Source organism: Ochotona princeps, chromosome 29 (genome assembly GCF_030435755.1).
Source record: "Ochotona princeps isolate mOchPri1 chromosome 29, mOchPri1.hap1, whole genome shotgun sequence".
NCBI lineage: Eukaryota > Metazoa > Chordata > Mammalia > Lagomorpha > Ochotonidae > Ochotona > Ochotona princeps.
The window spans coordinates 22360045-22379482 of record NC_080860.1 but is presented as its reverse complement, the minus strand read 5'-3'; positions in this window follow the sequence as shown (position 1 = coordinate 22379482).

Genomic DNA, 19438 nt, shown 5'->3' with positions numbered 1-19438 from the left:
AATAAATAAATAAATAAATATTTTAAAAATCTTTGGATTTAAAAAATATTTTGTCATTATTAAGGGGTACCACATTGTCATTGGAGAGAATTTATAATGCATACAAGCAATAGAGCAATACACAATTTCTTTTTCAATCTTTCTTTTCAATAACTTTCTATGCATCTTTGAATTTTCTTACCTCAGCTATATATGTTAGCCATTCTCCAAAAAATTATAAAATATTAGTAAATTTATTTTAAAATTTTATTTCATAATGCCCAACCACATGAATATTTTATCATGAGCATTTTCTGATGTTGAGCAATTTTAGCATTCTCTGTTTTGTTAATATCAAAGAAACAGGGAGTATTTTGATTATTTTAGACTGAACTTAGGCACGTTCTTGTTGCAGTGATTAAAAATGTGGAAATTAAAGCTTTCTCATTGCCCCTGGTGTGATCTTAATAGAATTATTTAATGTCCTGTATCTTATTCTTCACTTATGCAATTCAGAGGATATTATAAATAAACAATTTGATACACTTAAAATGGTTTGAACATTTATTTAAATTGTGAGTGTTTATTAAAGTTTGTTGTTACTACCATTACTAATATTTGGTTGATTTTAGGAGAGTGAAACTGAATACATTTGTCTCTCATCATTGAGATTTTAAAGAATTATACTGAGAATGAGGTATATATACTATGAGCATATGTGTTATAGAAAATCCTTTATTGTCTTCTTAATGTATGTTGCACTCCAGATTAAAGTCCAAAAGCCTAAAATATTCCTCAATCAGCTGTGGTCAACTAATTTTGTACAAAACATGAAGTTTTCTTTCTTCAGCTCCATTCATGTGAGTTGAGCACTTACTGGGAGGCCGCAGTGTAGCAACCCAGCAGGACTGCGTACTCTACAGTAAGAGACACAGAAGTCAATTCCCAGACATAGCACACTGTTGTGCTAGTAGATACAACCAACTTGCTTTCTCAGATCTTTTTCCAACGCACAGTCAAGCAAAAGCTCTAACAGTAAGTGTCTATGGTGTCATGCAAAAGGTAGCAAAGCAATGAGAAAATGTTCTGTTAGTAGCTGAAGGGAACTCTACTTAATGTTTTTTAATGGAGTAATCATTATTTGTAAGTTTCAAGCCATTTCTGGTTTTTCGTTCCAGTGAAGAGTGGTAGAATATTGGTAAGAAGTAACATATCCGAGTGTAAAATCAAAAAGCCAAAACGCCTGTGGGTGTTAGGAAATAAGAATGGACAGAGCCAGATAGGTGAGTAACTGAATAGGTTATTGAAGAATCCACTCAATGCCAATGCTAGAAGCCCTGACATCAGCCCGATAGTCAGGGTCTGTAGGGCTGCCTTGGGACTCAGCATATGCGGCTGCCAGAGTCGGACCACAAACGAAAGCCAAGACAAAATTCAAGCAAATTGGTTCCCCATGCATGGTCACTTCATCTGTAACACTGTCAGTCAGTACCTGATGCCAGGTCTGGAGCTGCCAATCATTCCAGGACTGACAGGTTGGTGGGTTAAAGCATTGTTAATGAAGAGTGAGGCTGCCAACTTGACCAACTTGAGGGATATGGGCAACCTGGAAAGTCTGCCTTTGGGTGTGTCTTCTAGGATGTTTCTAAATGGGATTAGCATTTGTACCTGAATGAACCTAGCTGGGAAGAAAAAAGCTCCCATATGAATCAGCTTACAGTCTATAAGGGATAGATGTCCATCTGGTCTCGGTCTCTGAGAGCCAGGACTTGCTCATCTCGAAGCTTGGCTGTCAAAATCCTAGGCTAGCTGGCCTGTGGACCGAAGTTTTTACGTCACCAGCCTCATTATCAGCACCCAGGGAGTCAGCATCAAACTGAGAAATGCACCTTGTGCTGGCTCCGTTCTCAGGCCTTCAGACTCAGCCAGATCTATACCATGAACATCCCCTTTCCTCCACCTGCAAGAACACCTGTCACCTGTCACGAAGCATCCCAGCTGCCGTAATCATGTAGACCAGTCGCCCTAATATGTCTCCATGCCGTGTCTACTTTTTAGACAGATGCTGTCCCATTATGGCACTTTTGCTAATATAGATGACAATCTGCAACCATCCAGCAGCTCTTCATCTCACAATCATGATTGTAATATTCATCCTCGGCATGTTTTACATGTTTCTTTTTTTGCTAGTTGTCAACGATAATTACCTATGGTAAAAATGTTACAATTAGAGCTTAGCTTAACCCACTTGATAGAATACAACCTGTTTTACTTCACAGTAAAAAGTCACAACAGATCTTCTACCATGGGAAGGTGCGATGATTTGGATGTAGTATGTCCCTCAGAGAATAATGTCCTAGAAGACGGGCCATCACTGTGAGAGTGTTGAGATGGTGGAATGTTTAAGGAGTGGGACCAAATGGTTGGGCTGTTATGGCTACTGCACTGGGAGGGCTTAGTGTAGTTCTCAGGGACTCCTGATTGGTTCCTGAGAGTGAGTTGTTATCCTAAGTGCAAGTTTAGCTCATGACTCATTCTTGCTACGTCATACCACCCTGATTCTGGTACTCCTGCCTTCACACCGTCTGTCATGATGCCCAAGTGATGGAGCTTTGTCTTGAACTTTCAGCCCCCCAAACTGGGATAGATACACTGCTTTCCTGTGCCATGAATTCAGACATTCTGTTACAGCAATAGAAAACGGACTAAGTTATGTGAAAACTTGACAATGCCCAAACTGTGAGAGATACAAACCATGTGTTACCTTTCTAATAAATGAATTTAGCTTCTTTAAATGAAAATGAGCCTTACAGTCACACTTCCATGTAAGCTCTCATTCTTTTCAGCTTATGGTGCAACATACATAAGAAAGTGATGCAAAAATTTTATCTTGATTGGCATTTACCTCAAGCAAAACCCCAGCTTGTGTCATTTTCAAATGACTTTGTTCCTCTTCGAAGCCATATCTCAGATTGTGCTCCTTTGAACACCTTTATTTGAAACTCCCACATGGCTTTGCTGCCTATTGTGGTCTTCTAATTGTTATTTATGCTATGATATTTAAGTGGACTTCTCATTTTAGTTTACCCTTCATACAGCCTGTTTCATTGCAAATCAGTTACATTTGAACCATAACTATTCCTCTCTGGTTGCTGGCTAAGATGGGTTTCCATTGCCTTGGTCATTGGTACATGAAAGCAGGCCAAATCCAAGTTAGCTTCTGGTTCTTTCACTGTCCTCCTGAAGATGTTTTACATCCTTTCATTTGCTTATGAGAAGGAGAGAGGAGAGAAAGAGAGAAATAGCTTCCATCTTGCGGTTCATGTCCTAAAAACCTGTAGTGATGGGTTTATAGCTACAACTGAAGATCCAGTAAGAAGATGTTCCTGGTCTCCCACATGAGTGGTAATAACCCCATTTACCTGAGCCGTCCATACTGCTTCCCAGAGCAGCAATACATGAAGTAGGAATCAACAACTGGATCTAGGAATAAAAACCAGGTAACTCAACAAGGGATGCATGGAAGAACCACCAGGCTAAACAACTTCCTTTTTCGAATAATGTCTTACAAGTCCAGGAAGCTAAATTATTCCGATACCTATATTCTTACTTAAGTAAAAGGGCTTCTGGGAAATACAATGAGGAGAAATTGATGTTAACAAAATGGATGTGTGAGAATCTCCAAGCCCTCTTCATTCGTAACCGTAGATACATAAAACGGCGGGGGTGGCAATGTGGCACATCAGGTTATGCTTCCACATGCAACACCTGCCGTGCATACCAGAGCGTTGGTCTGAGTCTCAAAGCTCTGCTTCTCAGCCAGTTCCCTGCTAATGTGCCTGAGAAAGTGGTCAGTGGAAGGTAATCCAAGCACTGGGGTTCTTGTCACCCACACGGGAGAACTGGATGAAATTCCAAACTCTTGGCTTCAGCCTGTCCCACCCGCAGCATTTGATAAATGACCAATGGACACAATACCACTCTCTCTCTCTCTTCCTCTTTCTCTGTCATTCTGCCTTTCAAGAATATAAAATTAGTCTTAAAAACAGTAGCACAGTAACCTAATCCTCTACCCGGTGGCACTGGCATTCCATATTGGGACCAGTTCATATCCTGACTACTCCATTTCCAAAAAACGCTCTGCTTATGGTTTGAGAAAGCAATGGATGATGGTATAAATCCATCCCCAATCTGAGAAATGCCGAAGAAGCTCCTGGTTTCCATCTTCAGCTCAGCCCAGCTCTGGCTAGTGCAGCCATTTAGAAAGTGAACCTCTGAATGGAGTACTTTTTCTCTCTCTGTCTCTCCTCATCTTTATAAAATCTGACTTTCAAGTAAAAATATATAAATCTTCTAAAAACTCAGCACTACAGAAAACATTTTGTTGACCATATTTGCCAATTCAGTTTATAAAGCTTATATTTTATGCAAACTTATGCAACAGTAGCATGCAAATGTATCTTTGAAGTTAATTTGCTAAATTGAAAGCTATAATTATGGAAATATATGAGCCAAAATTTTTTTAAGTAGAAGTATAAAACAGCATTATTGAAAGGATTGTTTTCAAACATCATTTTGAATGATATAATAAAAGTAACCTCCACTTAAAGATTGAAATGAGAAATTGATACCATAAAAGTGCATGGAAAGTTTCACTGTTTCCAGATGTTACGAATGCCAACACAAATTCATGAGAAACTTCATATGTTACTAAAATTAAAAGCTTTTTTCAGGAAAAGTAGCCAGGACATATGAACAACGGTCCCAAAGGCATTAGATTGTTCTCAATGCTGAATAGAGACCAATCTGAAACATTCAAAGTCTAGCAGTTAACTTGCCTGCTGTCTGGGGTTAATTCCAGCTCTATTTCCTACTTGGTCCTCCCTCGGCTGCATGGGATCAGTCTTGGTTCAAGTGACCTTATTCACACCATCTGGAGTCCCAGATTGAGTTCCTGACTCCCGGCTCTGATCATGGCTCAATCCTGGCTGTTAGGTGTGTTTACAACCTCAATCAGTGGGTTGATGGTTTCTCTGCTTGTCTGTCTCTCCTCGCAATGCATTTTAAAAAAAAATTGTGTATGAATGTGTCATTTGCAGTAAAAGTAGAGATATTGACTATCTATGAAAGAGATGAACATAGATACACATGTAGCAAAGAAATACTTCTGTAAAAGATTCAAATATAATTTGGAAGCAGACAAGCATATATTACTAAAATTTTCCTCTGGAACTCTAAATGCTGTAAGATAAGGAAGCAATTCCTGAAGGTTTGTCATAGAGATTCTTAGTGAAAATTTTAATATAACCCTTGCTTGCAACAGAAAGAAGTTTAATGATCTAATTAGAAATATAGGTGATTATGTGTTAAACCATGCCTTCTCTCCCTTTTAAAATGTGTCATGAAAAGATAATGTAATTGGTGTAGGACTGAATCGAATTATTTTCTCAAACACTGTGAATTAATTTTTTGGAAATAATTATTTCCCTTTAAGACCTTCTTACATTTCTACTAAAAATTCATGTTAACACTGAGCAATCCAATTTCAGATAGCAGAATACTCAGAAAGAAAAATATTGGAGCAAGTCCACTGGTGATGGAGGTATCAACCAGGAACCTTGGATACCAGAGACTTCTCCCAAATCAGTGCAGAGATGACTCAGGGCTTTCACATCATATCTACTAAACATATGCCCTCTGCATAGAGTCACGTGGCTCTGCAATTACTAATAATGAACTTAGTAACCTTCTATGCGGCCAAAATGGAGCAAAAGCACAGTATTCATTCCTTAGCATCAAGCTGATGTTGGGATGAAGAGAGAAGAGAGGGAGAAAGGCAGGGAGGGAGGAAAAAAAATGAGGGAAGAAGAGGAGGGAGGGCAGAAGAAAAATAATGCGAGGAAGATAAATGGGAGTTGAGTCCAAGGGGGCTGGAACCTCACAACGGCTTTGACACCTACTCACAGAGAGAACACCTAACGACATGTTCCAAAACTTAGGAGTGCCAGAACTCAGCCACAGGTTGTGAAATCACAGGGTGTGTCGCCTTAACTCCAAAACAATTTGCGGACCATTTCTGCTCCGCAGTTCCAGAAAATCCCAGGAACACTTTCTGAATTCCAGGGAATGTGGTTAGAAGCACGAAGGATATGGCGTCAGAGCATTATGAGGATGAGTTCCTGCAGGTGTTTGCTCATCATTGCTTCTGAAGTCCTGCTCCTTTCTCCTAAAGTTAGGATGGGGGTTGAGTTGTGCCACAGCTATGAAGACTAAAGCATCAACACATTGCGAGGAATCCTGACGTTCTGCATAGGGAGTTCACTGAGAACAGGTTCACCAGGGGAAAGGAACTGCACATCCAAGCCAAACAGTCAACGCTACAAGGGCTTTCTCAAAAGCCAAAGTGAAGCAGGGTTGTTTCCTACAACTGGTTATAATCAAAGCGTCTTCAAGCAATTTCAACAACAATGTCGATCTGCTAATGAGCCAGCAAAAAAAGAGCAGTGTGGAAAACGGCAACTAGAAATATTTCAAACAAAATAATAAATACATTTTGTTCATCCAGATAATAAAAACCCTGCCTCTGGACACTAAATAGCTAAGAGAGAAAGCAGCAGATTGTAAAAGAGCTCTGATCATGTCACTCCAAATGCAGAGAGATGATGACCAGTATGCATGATAATATAAGAGACTGAGAGCATCCATGGAAATGATGCATGATTTCAGAGAGAAAAGCCACGATCAATAATGAAGAAGCAACATTTGCAAACATACTATCTTAACATTTTCTAAGCTACAGGATCGGGAAAAAGGGTGCTGTGAGGTCTGAGCAGCACACACAAGGTGGGATGAGAGATCCCCTTCAAGAGGGAAAGAATGAAATACAGGGCTACGAAGGAGGGGACGTGGACTGACATGTCAGCTTCAATGACTTGAAAAAGGCATTGAAATCTCATCCTCCTAGTCCAGAGGGGATCCACACTCGCTCTGTGTCGATGATTCCCTGGTGAGTGTGTTCTCATCGTCAGCATGAATGCCAGCATAGCAGAGTTTTTAGAGTTGCAAAAGAGCACATTTCTGTCAGAGGTAATCTGAACTGTCAAGATGGTGTGAAAACTGTTTTCAAGGTAACTTTTATCTCTTCCGTACTTAGAGGACTAATGCAGAGGTTGAATGATGATTCAGCGAAATGTAGCAATGGGGAAGAATTAATACAAATAAAATAATAAAGATAATAGATGATACTATTGATAATGAAACATAAGCTCCTTGTAGCATTCATAACAAAGATGAAACTAATGATTAATTATAAATTTTGTTAATGTCATACAAATTTACATAAAGGTAAAGGCTAGTTATTAAGGATATCTGCATAAAATGTTTGGTCTCTGAACCAGTTGAGTAAGTAGTTAATATGTTAAATTTAACTGATGGAACACATTAGCAAACTGAGATCTCTGAAAATATAATCTTTGCAGCAGAAGTTAGAAGAGAAATTACAAAAAGCAAGCGAAGTGTGTAAGAAGCTATAAAATAGAGAACAAAATGCGAAATAGAGATAGAGATGGACATGCAAATATGTAAATAGATTGCTTACCTATTTTAAACTATTTCTGTTTATGCAGTTATCAATTTTTCGTTAATGGATTTGGTACTCTTTTGGTACCAAACGGTTAAGTATTTAAGTCTAAGTATTATTTATTTATGAAATACTGCATATCAAGGACTGTGCAATTCAATTAAGAAAAAAAAAGGATTAGGGTATGCTAGTTGAGTATCCTGAATAAAAACCATGATGAAACGGACATTTGGTGCATTAGTCAGGAGGTCACTTCAGACATCTGCATATTGGAGTGCCAGGATTTGAGCCCAGTCCTGTTTGCTGTTCCAGCTTCCTGCTGCTGGATATTCTGAGATGCATTAGGGGGTACTGGGCTGCTGCCATGCGTGTCGTAGGTCTGGCGTGAGTTCCAGCCTCACGGATTAGGCCTGCTTGACCCACTCTCAGCTACAGCAGACATTTGCAGGGTGAAGCAACAGAAGGGAGATCCCTCTTTTTCTTTCAATGCATTTTTAACAATTAAACTTAGAAAAGCAAAAATCGAAGTTCCTAACCCATTTAAACTAGAGGAAAACACATGTCTGAAAAACCGAAAAATAAAAGTTATAGTAACCAGTTTTGATGACGAGCAGTGTGCCAGACACTTAGCATATACTAGGATTATGCTTAGAGCTTCCTGAAAGTTATCATCTGCATTTTGCAGGGATGGAATTGAAGGTAAAAGTGGTTTGAAAACGCCTTTTCATAAGAATAGAGGGAGGGCTCCCAAATTCAGTGTAATTTATAGCTCATGTTGCTTTCCATGATACAGTAAGCTTGTAAGTGATTTATGAAAGTCTAAATCTTTATAGTTATGGTGATCCTGAGAATATAAATGAAAGATTTAACTGTTTCATAGATGTGAAAAATACAAGGAAAAAAAAAAGTTTGACTTACTCAATTAGAAATCCACATTGCATGAAATTTTCATTTGTGAACTTATGTTTGCTAGACAAAATCACTGGCTTAGACTCAAGAGTGAATTGTTTATCTGTCTGCAACATGTGGCTCTTAGCATAACTGTGCCCTGAGGTGGCCATTGATAAGTACTCGATTTGAAAGAGTGTGAATAAATCGACGAAACGTTAACCAATGCTTCCTAAAGAGTGGTGGTTTCAGTTCAGCTTTTATCAGTCCACGTCTTTAACCCACCTAGCATATTGAAATCAAATTGCAGGTGGCACTAGAAATGTTGTAGGCCACTGATGAAGACTGTACACATCACAGAGTGGTGGTCGGCTTCTAGAAGAACTTGCATTGAGTGAGATGTAAAGAGAAAGCCAGTTATGACAGAGGAGGAAATCCCGCTCCAACTCCTCTGAAACAAAAGTAACATGGGAGGGAGTTGTTAGGGCGCCAGTGAGGGATTGGTATGCACACAGGGTTGAAAGAGAACATTCCAGGCAAGGGTGGAAGCACGTGAGAAAGCTTGGAGGTCAGCGAGATAAAAATGCAGCTAATGTGGTTTGCATGTAAAACAGCATGAAGCTCACGGCTCAGCACTACAGACATGGTAAGAAGCAAAGATGACCATAATGCTAAGGGAAATGAGCCAATCCCAAAAGGTTAAATACCACATGTTTGCCTTAATTTAAGATGATATGATGTTATGTATGACATGTTATGTTATGTATGCTATATGTTGTGTATAAACTAAAATTGAAATGTCAATGAGGTGGTCACAGAAGGTGGTTAAGATCTCGCATTTATTTTTAACATATTGGTTACTCATTACTATGTCAATTAATTCCATAATGATGTAAATTTTTGCTGATGGTATGTTGGAGCTTTTAATTGACTGGGATGATACTCTGCTGGCTCTGTCTTCAGACCAGAGAGGGTCTACCTAAGAAGCCGTTGAACTTGACTGGACAATAAGATGCTGGACTCTATGTTTGGTATATGCTTGCAATGGGGGAATCTCAACTGAACTTGAACTGTGGTTATGCAACAAGGTGGAGGAATCCACCATGGTGGGAGGGTTTGGGGAGGGGTGGGGAGAATCCAAGTACCTATGAAACTGTGTCACATAATACAATGTAATTAATGGATAAAAAATAATAAATAATTAAAACAAAATACATGAAAAAAAAAAGCAAAGATGAAGTTCAGGTAAAAGAGATTGAATGGCACACCAAGAAGATTGAATCGATCCTATGGGGTCTGGGAAAGTACCATTTGATTACAATGTCTTGACAGATGCCATGACCCCATACGCCTGTGCGCACACATGTACACACCGTTATGGCATTCCTAGCTTAGGTCCAAGGTGTGTCTACTATCACAGTCAACAACAGATCTCTGGTATGTATGCACCTCTTGGAGCTAAGACATATGCCTCGAATGGCAATAGAAGCATGTCCTGGAAATCCCCTGTGGATGTCTGAGAGTTCATCCTAATGCATGTTGAGCAAACTTGTCAAAGAATCATACTGTTATTACATATAAAATACGTTATTTACCATCTCTCCAGTCATAACAGGGTACTTCTTCCACACTTGGTCTTAGCCAAAAGGCCAAGAACTGATAAAGAGCCCTTCTTCCAATGGTTCTTTGTTTTGGCACGCATTTCACTTTGCCCAGATATTTTCTTTATTGTGAATAATATATATATTTGTTAAATGATATCACTTTAGGAGCTGGCACAGTGACTTAACCAGCTAATGCTGTGCATGTAAGCACCAGCATGCCATATTGGTGCTGGGCCATACCCCAGCTGCTCCACTTCCCTGCTTGTGGCCTGGAGAAGTAGCAGAGAGAGGCTCAAAGCCTTGGGATCCTGCACCTACATGGGAGATCCAGAAGAAGCTCCTGGCTCCTGGCTTCATATTGGTTCAGCTCTGGCCGTTGTGGGGAGTGAATCAGAGGATGCAAGATCTTTCGTTCTGTCTCTCTTTCTTTCTGTACCTCCCACCTTTTCAGCATAAATAAATAAATATTTTTAAAAAGTTTATAGTGATTCTGAGGTGCACAGTTCAATATTTTTACATGCATCCACATTGTTGGGTTACCATTGCTATTGTCCATCTCCATTGTATTTCATCACATTTCACTAAAACTATGCACCATTAAACAGTCACAGCTCCTCCTCCCAGGCCCCGTAACTAATCAACTTTTATCTGAACTTGATCAACATGGTACCACATGTAAGTGGAATCATGCAATGTTCATACTTCTGGTTCTGCCTTAACTCACAGTATCATTGAAAGTCATCTATATTATAGCAATGTGACAATTACTTCCTTTGAAAGATAGCATAAAATGTGTGTGTGTGTGTGTGTGTGTGTGTGTGTGTGTGTGTACTTACTACAAATAGGTATTAGGAGAAAACCATGGAAGCATTTGCCTATTTTTTTAGATTTTCCTGGCTGTGCTCTGGTATCACATCCAAGAAAGCATTGACAAATTCATGGCCAAACAATTAACAGTCTCTACTTTCTTGAAAGAGTTTTGTTGCTTTGATTCTTACACTAGGCAGCATGTCTGGCTCAAGAGAGTTTGCATGCATGATGCTACAGAAATGTCCAACTTTATTCTTTCTCTATCAAGGTGTTTTTAAATTATTTTTATTGGAAAGACAGATTTACAGAGATAAGGAGAGACAGTGAAAGATCTTCCGTCCACTTGTTCACTCCCCATGTGGCCATAATGACCGGATGTGTGCTGATCTGAAACTAGGAGCAAAGAACTTCTTCCAGATCTTCAACGCAGGTACAGGTACAGGGTCCCAAGGCTTTGGGTCATCCTCCTCTGCTTTCCCAGGCCACAAGCAGGGAGCTGGATGGGAAATGGAGCAGCCAGGACATGAACTGACATCCCTATGGGATCCTGGCACATGCAAGGGATCCCATTCGGCTGTTGAGTCAGGTGGGCCCTATCAAATTTTTCTAACAGAATTTGTTGAGAAGTCTATCCTTGCCTCTTTCAATGGCCTTTTGGAAAATCATGAGATGTTACATCAAAGGATTTTTTTCTTACATTTGAGATTTTTTTCCCCCCTTCTCATTTTCTCATGAGATTACTTCTCTGTCATTATGTCAGAATACCCTATTTGGATTACTCCTGAATTGTATTAAAGTTTGAAATCAGGAAACTTGTCTGCTTTATATCTGGTCTTTTATTTCAAGACTGATTGGGCTGTTTGGGACCTCTTGAGATTTCCCATGAATTTTATGATGGTTTTTCTGATTTGTGCAAGCAATATCATTGGAATTGGAGTAAAATTTTAGCAGTTTTGTAGAGAACACTGGTTACTGTTAAAATCTCCATGTAAGTCTCACATTCATGAACATATCATATCTTCCAATTTAATTTGACCTTTAATTCATTTCAGTAATTTTACTCCCTATATACAGATCTGCTATATCTTGGTTTGAGTTTATTCCGAAGTGTTTTATTATTTTGAGGTTGTCATCTACTGGTATTAGTTTTCCTAAGGTTGTTCACTGTTAGTGTATAGTCATGACTCATTTTTCCATGCTTGTCATGTGTTGCAACATTGCTGTGTTAGTTTAGTTGGTCTGGTGGTTGTGTGTGGTTTTTAAGATTTTCTATATTGTATCAGCTATATAGATCAGTGGGATGCTTCCTTCTTCATTTGGATGGCTTTTTTTTTTCTTACTGCACTATTCTGGGTAGACACTTCCATATTACAATGACTGGAAGTGATGGGACTAGCTCCCTTACATTTTTTGTGATTTTAGAGGGAAAGTTTTAGATTTTCTCCTTTAGTATGATATTCACTGTGGAATTCTCTCTCTCTCTTAAGATTTCTTTGTATTGCAAAGTCACATCTACAGAGTGGAGGAGAGATAGAGAGGAAGATTTTCCATCCCATGATTCACTCCCCAAGTGACTGCAACGGCCGATGCTTAGCCAATCCAAAGCCAAAAGACAGAACCCTCCTCCAGGTCTCCCACGTGGGTGCAGGAACCCAAGGCGTTGGGCCGTCCTCGACTGCTTTCCCAGGCCACAAGCAGGGAGCTGGATGGGAAGCGGGCTGCTGGGATTAGATCCGGTTTCCATATGGCATCTTGGCACATTCAAGCGGAGGATTTTAGCGGGTCAGTCACTGCACAGGGCGCTGGGCTTTTCTTTGACAATATTGAGGTTTTTCCTCTTTCATTTTATTCTTTAATTAGTATTTCACATATGCTGTATGATTTACAGACAAAAATTTAAGAACGCAATGACATTCCCCTCCTTCCCTTTTCCCCTTGTTCACACCCTCCCTCCTTCCATCTTTTTGGTTTTAACTTTGGAGAGGTATGCTGCGTTGTTTTTATCATGAAAGTATGTGAATTTCATCAAGCATCTTTTCTGATCGGTTGAGATGCTCATCTGAGTCTTTTCTTGATGGTTTAATGTAGTGCCTTGCCTTGAATCATTTTCCTCTGTTGACTCTTCCATTCCAGGTTTAAGTGGACCTTGACCAGCATGGTGAAGGGGGCATGCTCAGTGATGTTCAAGAATGATGTGCCTACCACGCTGCTGAGCTCAGCTGAGGGCTCCTTTCCTGCACCTGCTGGCCTTGCCCACCACTTGGATGGAACACTCTGCTGCCAACATTCTCTCTTACTGCATTGAACTCTGGCTTCCCTCGCTGACGAATTCTGTTTCTGAATTGTATTAGCTGTTTACCGTGACTTTGCAAGGCATGCTCATGTGGGTTTCCACTCCAAGCCTGTTGTGGATTATGTATTTTAGATCCATTTGTGTCAGGGACTGGGAGTAGGAAATAACACAACCATTTGTCTGGAGAGGTGATACCTGATCCATTGCTGGAGCTCCTCCAACATGGGCACTAGGGACCCTACCACTTGTGCTGTCACCCACTGCTTCCCCAGCTGCACAGGCAAGGGAATGGATCAGAAACAGAGCAACCAGAACTGGAACCAGTGGTCTGATATGGAATGCAGGTGGTAGAAGCAGCGGCCCTGCCCCAGGTTCTAATTATTACCATGTTCTGTTTCTGCTGCATCTCAACCAGCTTGCTAAAGTTTTTTTTTTCTTCCTTTTTAAACATCTGGAAAAAAAAAAACAAAACACAAGAGAAAAATAAACATCAATTTCTTTGTGGGATCCGGTTAAGACACAGTTGAGCCGCAAAGAGTGCAACCCAAGGAGTCAGAATAGCCAGTGTAGAAGGATGCAGAAATATGAGGTCCCTGGATCCCTCAGAAGGCATGAGGCTGCAAGCTCTGGAGCCCAGTGGGCAGGACAGAGGTAAGAAACATACAGATGTGCATGTTGACAGGTGGCTTACACTGAGTCACAGTTTCTTGACTTTGGCTGGGCCTAGGACCCAGAAGGAACCTGCCAGTGTCACAGAAGTAGCAGATGTTGCTAACAGGTGTGGCAAGACCCAGGCACTTGAAATGCTTTCTACTGCCTTCCCAGGCTCATTAATCTGCTCTGTCACAATGCTCGCCCCTAATACTGCTTTCTCCTTTTTCTTCTTTTTCTTTTCTTCTTAAGAATCGTTTGGATACACAAATTTAGAGGTTTGATTCAGTAAGCGAGTTTATAAATAAACTTGGATTTTTGAGATGATGTTTTCTCTCTGAAGTAATCTGAAAATAAATCTTGAGTGTTGCAGTCGGTGTATTCGTTCTGTTTCTGCTCACGACCTTTAGGATGGTGAAGACGGGCCATACTCTCACAACTGCACAGTTGCTTGGCAGTGATTTCTGGAATGTGCAATCAGTAACGATCTGAGCTACACTGGTTTTATTTTTTTCTTCTCTATTTTTCTAACAGAAAAAAAAAATGTGCCAATATATGGGTGAGAAACTCAATTATACCACGTGACCTTGTCTTATGACACCACATCAGAAGTCTCTGTCAGCTTCCTTTTCAGAGTTGCAGATAAAAGCTCATGCTGGGTGACATGGTCATTGTCAAGACAAGAGGAGGACTGAAGGAGTGCCAGTCGACTAACAGTTGAGGCCAGAAGTCCTGGTTTCCAGTTCACGGTCTGGCCGACATATGGATGTGATGAGGTTTTAACCACTCTTAGACCTCGCTGTCCTCATTTGTCAAATCTAGATGATGTCAGTGACTCCTCCACTCACGGGGATTGTGGTGTGGGAACACCCTGGGACAGACATTCAGTGCAGTGCACAGCTCTGGTTTCTGAGCAGAAAGGTGGCTCTCTGAAAGGCCTTGGATTGCACAGTTCATGGAGAATGCCTCTCACTCAAACCACTGAGTAAGAGGGAACTCTTGGGAACTAAAAGCAGAGAGCAAGTTGACCTAGGGTTGAAAACAAATGGGAAATTGGGCCCGGCGGCATGACCTAGCGGCTGAAGTCCTCGCCTTGAACGCCCTGGGATCCCACATGGGCGCCGGTTCTAATCCCGGCAGCTCCACTTCCCATCCAGCTCCCTGCTTGTGGCCTGGGAAAGCAGTCGAGGATGGCCCAAAGCTTTGGGACTCTGCACCCGCGTGGGAGACCTGGAAGAGGTTCCTGATTCCCAGCATCGGAACGGCGCAGCACCGGCCCGTTGCGGCTCACTTGGGAGTGAAACATTGGATGGAAGATCTTCCTCTCTGTCGCTCCTCCTCCTCTGTATATCCGGCTTTCCAATAATAATAAATCTTTAAAAAAAAAAAAGAAAAAGAAAACAAATGGGAAATCAGCAAATAGAACTATGGCAAAATCATAGATGAATCTGAGAAAGATGCTAAGTCTCCATTGAAACTAAAACATTACTGACTGTCAGTGGCCTCCATGCTCCTTGGAGAATCAGAGGTTGACTTCCAGATCTTTCTTATCACTTTGGTATAATATTATCTGATGTTAAAGAGATTGACTTGGCTCAAGCAAAGGACACCAGGCCGTGTAACCAAACCTCGGGACTGGGGTTTGTCCGATTGGGTTTGAATCTAAGTCACGTCCAACGTGTCATGTTGGGAAAGTGAACCAAACATGGGACACAGACTCTAACACTTGCAAAGCCTGATGTTTTCACTTCCCGGTCACTTTAGCACTTCTATGCAGTAGACGTTCATTCTGTCATGTGAGAATTGCTTTAGAAAATCCCATAGCTTTAGGTATTTATGGTTGCTAAAACAAGTGCAGGGCAGTTGATAAATTCCATCCATAGCAAGTGTAAACATGGGGTGTCATTGGCAACTGAGGCCTGTGCTGCTACTTCTCTTTCCTCTTGGTCCTTTGCTTCTATATTAGTCACAGATGATAAGAGCTGTGATGAGGCTGCTGTTTCCATGCAGCTTAGCTCCGCCAAGCCTTCCCTAATCTTTCTGTGGGTGCAGGGCAGCAGCAGACAATAGGGGGTATACATGATGGCCATGGTTTTCTTAAGGCTGTGTGAACATTTCCTCATCATGCCTCTCCCTGAAGGAATCTTTAAAGGGATGCATGTTTGACTCGATTGTCCCCATCACAACGCCACACCCACACACTTCAGCTAAGGACCCCTTCGCTAGGGTGAGTGGAGTCCTCTTCCTTCCACGATCTCAGGAGAATAAGCTGCGGAGGTACTCTCCTCCCCACCGGTTATACATTCCTCTTGCAAACCTGCTATATTCCGAAAACACGAGCCCTGCGGCAGGCAGTCACACTGATTTACATTTCTCTGGCTCCCAAAGGGCTCACACTGAGGTGGCCTTACAGATTTGCAAAGCTGTGGACACTCTCCGGTGAGTAAAATCCAATCTGTCTCTGGCAGGCAGATCTCGCCTGCGTGTGGGATTCCATTGCCCATCACTCCTGGTCTCTAGGGGTTTGATGGGAAGACGTTTCTAAAGCAGAGAGAGTGATTTATCTTCTACTCGGAGCATTTTACTCCCTAGAAGACTAAAGATGTTAAAAATAAAAGGACCCCTGTCAGTTCCCCTTTGCCCATCCTCAGTCATCCATTGCATATCCTGGGTTGACAAGTTATCCTGAGGTAAAAGATTGTTCCAGAAATCTTTCCATCCATCTCTGTATGCTCTGGGGGGCTATTTTGACCCCATTTGTGAATGGTTTACTTTTGAATATAGGCTTCAGTTGCCAATTACACAGCAACTGGAGAAATTGCACTCCACAGTCCATCAGAGTAGATGTTATTAGTTTCAGCAGGAATAGTGGCTCCTTTGTTCACGCTAAACTGCCAGTCCTCTCGCTTTTCTCCTTTGGAGCCATTATCTAACATACAGCATTTGGACGGTGGTATATTGGAGCATAAATAGTGTAACTTCCTCCAACACGGACCTCCAACAGGGGCTCCTTCACAATCATTTTATGGCCTAAAAAACAGCTCCTCTGCGTCTCCAAGATCCTGTTTTCTGCTTCAGGAAGTTATTGGTCTTTCTTGTGTCGAGAAAAATAACATGCAAGACACAAAATCCAGCCTATTCCCCTGAGCTGGCTTTCCGCAGGGCAGTTTCAGGAGCACAACAGTCACCCAATCTTGGCTTTCTATGCCCCCTTCGTCCCACCCCACATCACCTGTCTCTTGCCTATGACTTACTGATATCTCTTCGGTCCTTCCTGTATGTGTCACAGCTTCTCTGCAGGTGCAGTTTCACTCCAGCTTTTCTCTTTCACACTCCACCTCTAGTCCTTGCATTGGAGTATGGCGGCGTGTGGTTTGTGCTCACTGAAGGAATGCTGTCTGGTTGCTAGGAGTCTCCCTCTCTGAGGACAGCGGAATGCAACAAAGGGCATTCCTTTCTGTTCCATGCTGATGTGTAAAACAATCTCCTGTCTGTCTTCTCAAGGTGAGCTAAAACTCCTTGTAACTTCTCTCCTGTTTGAGTTGAGGGCAGATGCTAGCCTTGGCCTAGCATCATCTGTTCTGTTTATTCTGTGGATATATCCGTTCTTCTCATATTCAGAGTCCTGCAGCTGTTTCCTGGGTGTCAGTCACCACTGCGCACTTGGGCTCTGTTGACCTCGAGCTCTCCCCAGCATACTCATCCAGACACACAGTACTTAGAGCAAATCAAAGCCAGACTTCAGTAGAAACTGTAGACCAGTGCAGAGCCATGGCCTTGGCTCTTGTAGCATAGACTTGACAACAAAGCCTCTCCTAAGAACAAGGTTTCCTGTCACACATTACAAATGACCACATTTGTTTGTCTTTATGTTATTTTAAAGGCAGAAAGACACACACACACACATACACCCAGAAATGAAAAGAGATCTTTCATCTGTTCATTCATTCCCCAAATGAATATAGTTCTGCTCTGTTGGAAAATAGTATTACAAATGTCAAGATTGCTAATAAAGAATGACAAGGAAATACATGGGGTCACTGCCCATTGTGAATGATTTCCCTTTCCATCTTTGATCCATGTGTCCCCTTTCCTGAGACGCTGCATTAAAAAAAACACCAAGTCCAGCTTTCCTCCCTTGGAAGCCCTTTCTGTTACTGTGGCAGAAGATCTCTCTCTCTTTTAACCAAATCTCTCTTTGCACAGTGAAAAAATAAATGTTGGCTAGCGCTGGTATTTGGCTCAATGGTTGCCTTACCAGCTGGGACACTCACATATCTCAACTCCTCTGCTTCTACTCTTCTTAAGGTTTACTTATTTATTTGAGGGTCACAGTTTCAAAGAGGAGGGAGGAGAGAGAATCTTTCCATTTGGTGACTTATTCGCCAGATGGCCACCTAGTCAAGACTGAGCCAGATCCAATCCAGGAGCCAAGAGCCTCAACTGGATGTGCCAAATGGGTGTCAGGGGCCCAAAAACTTGAAAAATAGTCCTTTTATTTTTTCCCAAGACACTATCAGGGAGTTGAATTGGAACCAACATTAACGGGACACAAATCACAGGCAATGAGTTCATCAGCTCACACTGCTATCCTCTCCTTGCCTTATGATAAACTCTGGAAGACACCAAAAAAATGGATAAAATACTCGGGTCCCTGAATAAGCTCCTGACTCAGGGCTCCAGCCTGGCATGGTCCTGGCAATACATTCTCTCTCGTTTGTCTCTCTCTCTCTCTCTCTCTTTCTCTCTCTCCAGTTGGCCTTTCAAATAAATACTTAGAAACATTAAATATTAGGAATAATCAATTGTTTCGATGAATCCATATGCAAGACACAGAAATATATGATAAAGAATAAAGGTGATCAATAACAATGTGTATATTTATTGTATAATAGTCACTTGATATGCCTTTTCATGTGTATTGTTTTATCGACCCCTAAATACAGCCGTTCAATTGGTGTGCTTTCGGCCTTAGATTACAGAGCAAGACACTAAGTGTCAAACAGTTCAAGTTCACTGTATCAGCCACACAGCCAAGAAAGTAGCAGAGAAGGAATTGGACCCCAGAACCCAAAACCTACCGAGCTTATCAGGACTACTGATATAGGAACCTAGAATAAGATAATATTGTTAAATCCACATACTGTTTAGGGGAACTGACGCGATTCTCAAGAATATTTTGTAAATTACATGAGAATCTATAGTTAGGTCATAGATTCAGGTCAATAGTCTCTTTGTAATGTACATCAGATCAAACTAACATCTGTTGTTAAAGCTCTAAGTCCCCATTTAACACAGCGTTTACTAAATGAAGGTAATGATGTTTGAAAGGATTACACTTAATATCCTCCCAATGAGGGAAACGATGTTTTTTCTATACAAGTCAATGTGGAAGTCAGACCTGTTAATCAAAAATGAGACAAAGTCCATTTTCATAAACAGCATTCTTTTTAGAATGTCCTTGTAAGAAAATGCTGTTTGGACAGGCAAAGGAGCACGCAATACAAATTTGTTTCTTTAAAAACTTTTAGCTTGAGAATAGGAGTCTTATTTTTAAAAAACATTTATTTATATTTTATTGCAAAGTCAGATATACAGAGAGGAGGAAAGACAAAGAGGAAGATCTTTCATCCG